Source organism: Dipodomys merriami, unplaced genomic scaffold, assembly GCF_024711535.1.
Source record: "Dipodomys merriami isolate MVZ:Mamm:240054 unplaced genomic scaffold, mDipMer1.0.p SCAF_100, whole genome shotgun sequence".
Taxonomy (NCBI): Eukaryota; Metazoa; Chordata; class Mammalia; order Rodentia; family Heteromyidae; genus Dipodomys; species Dipodomys merriami.
The window spans coordinates 385,730-388,117 of NW_027202272.1; the positions used below are offsets into that span (position 1 = coordinate 385,730).

Below are 2,388 nucleotides of genomic sequence, written 5' to 3' on the forward strand. Positions count from 1 at the left end.
ATGGTAGACAGGCCAGGACATTAAGTAATCATGCATATGAACAATTTTTTTACCTTCTTGGCTTTAGCTACTTTTGAAATGGAATGTATAATAAACAATTATATTTTGATAAAATACCTTCTAGTCTGAACAGTTCTGTTTGAACTGTTCATCTCTCTATGATCCCTTGTAACCAAGATTAGTTTTGCTCTAGTAAGACAATCTATGCTGTCAGGGTAAGATATTCTGGTGGGTCTGTTCCCACATGGAAGAAGGGTAAAGGCTCAGGTAGACATTTGTGACAGTAACACCTCATTTGGGAAAATATCAGCTGAAGAAGTTTAGAAGTACCTCTTAAGCAACGCTTACTTTGAATCCATTAGGTCCACATAGCTAACACAGTTGGATAAATAAGTTCTTGAAAAAGCCATCACCTTGGACCTATCTATAAATAATTGAGAGTACGATCAAATTCCAAATAAAAAGACTTAAGATAGTCATTGACAAAAAATTTGCAAATGTGAGCAATTGACTGATCAATATAATTTTTTCTGCTATTCACAGAATTTTAGGGAAATAAGATCGATAGCATTGTTCGGAACAATACAGTTTCTTTGTTACAAGTAGGCACCCATAGATATAGGCTTGTATAAAGATTGCATCATTATCTACTTAAATTTAGAGGATACTACATGCTTCAGCAGCACGAATACTCAAATTACAATGCAGAGATTAACATGGCACTTGCACAAGGATAATATGAAAATTTGAGAAGTATTCCATATGTTTCATTCTTCAGATGCAAGAAATGAAAAACAGTTATTAAAAAGTTGATTACAAAATTTCAACTGTAACAATACACGTAATTCATATAATTAAATTTAGTTTGACATCAGTGTATTAAATATTCACCTCAGAAAGGCGTTTACATAGCATAAACTTTAAAAAACTTTTCAAATTAGACAACATTGTCATTTTATCCCAAAGAAAAATAATATTAAGACCTAGAAAAAAAGGAATCAAACTGTTTCTATATGGAATGCAATCAGAAAGGACACATTAATGAACCTAAATATTATAAAATAATGTAGAATTCAAAGTATATCTAGGAGAAAATAAAGTAAATTATGAACATTATGCAAACATAGAATATAGTATATTTTAAAATATACTTTTTCAGACAAGCACCAGAAATATTTTAGTTTCTGTACTACTCATTTCAACAGGTAAGTTAAAATTGTTTCTGATTAAAAAATCACAAACTCTGAAGAAATCATTATACATGTATACAAAAACTATTGAATACATTTTGACATCCAATGCAGGCAATTCACTTGGAAGAATTCTGCGGAATCCATGAATTTTTACAGTAAAATATTGGTGTTGCCGGGCACATGTGGCTTATGCCTATAATGCTAGCTACACAAGAGGCTGAGATCTGAGGATCATGGTTCCAAGGCAGCCTGGGAAGGAAAGTCTGTGGTACTCTTATCTCCAATAAACCACTAGAAAACTGGAAGTGGAGCTGAGGCTCAAGTAGTAGAGCGCTCACCTTGAGCTGAAGAGCACTGAGATAGCTCCCAGGCCCAGAGTTCAAGCCCCATGACAGACCAAAATAAAATATATTGCTCTTATTTGGATTGTGAAAATATTTTGTAGGGACACAAAAGATCGACTTGCATTTTTGAAATTTAAGAAACTTAACCCGACCATTAGGACATAGGTGAACAATTTGTACAGCCTTCCACAACTTCATAGAAGTAGTGATACATACTTATCCTTTTGGCAATATCAAATGCAATTTTTTCTATGTTGTTCTCCAGGCCTGGTTTTATATAATGGTTCAACAGATGGAGATCCAGCGTATCTTTGCTAGCTCAATTCTCAGCAGCAAGATGTAAGGGGGACAAGAGGCCTTTAGTTGGGCATTGGTATTTGCATCATGATGAAGTAATAAAGAAGTCACTCCGGTATTATTCCACGTATATGCTCTGTGCAGGGGTGTCCAGTCATCTACATTATTGCATGTACCGCTTGAGACACCAACTCACTGACAATGTCTAATTGTCCACTGTACGCTTCTCGATGAAGAGGGGTATACTCATCGTCATCCCTACTATTCACATGAGTGGCCTTTTGGGAAAGAAGTCTCCGCACTGTAGTAAGCCGAATATTTTTGGCAGCCCAATGAAGAAATTTGCTTGGATCCTTCTCCATTTTTTTTCTTGCAATTGATATCATTCCTTATTTTTTCATCTTGTTCTTCATATTCCTAAGAATTGCCTAACCAGAAACTTTGAGTGCCAGTGGGAATGTGGTGTCCATGTATTTTCCTAATAGTTCACATTGGTTGAACTGGTCAGAAATATCCAATGATTTTTCTGCAACTGTTTATTCACCATGATTTAT

General features: G+C 34.9%; 1 pseudogene; it reads left to right on the forward strand.

The window, feature by feature from the left end:
• The first annotated feature begins 671 nt into the window (after window positions 1-671).
• Window positions 672-768, forward strand: LOC138806900 (U6 spliceosomal RNA; annotated as a pseudogene).
• Window positions 769-2,388: the final 1,620 nt, after the last annotated feature.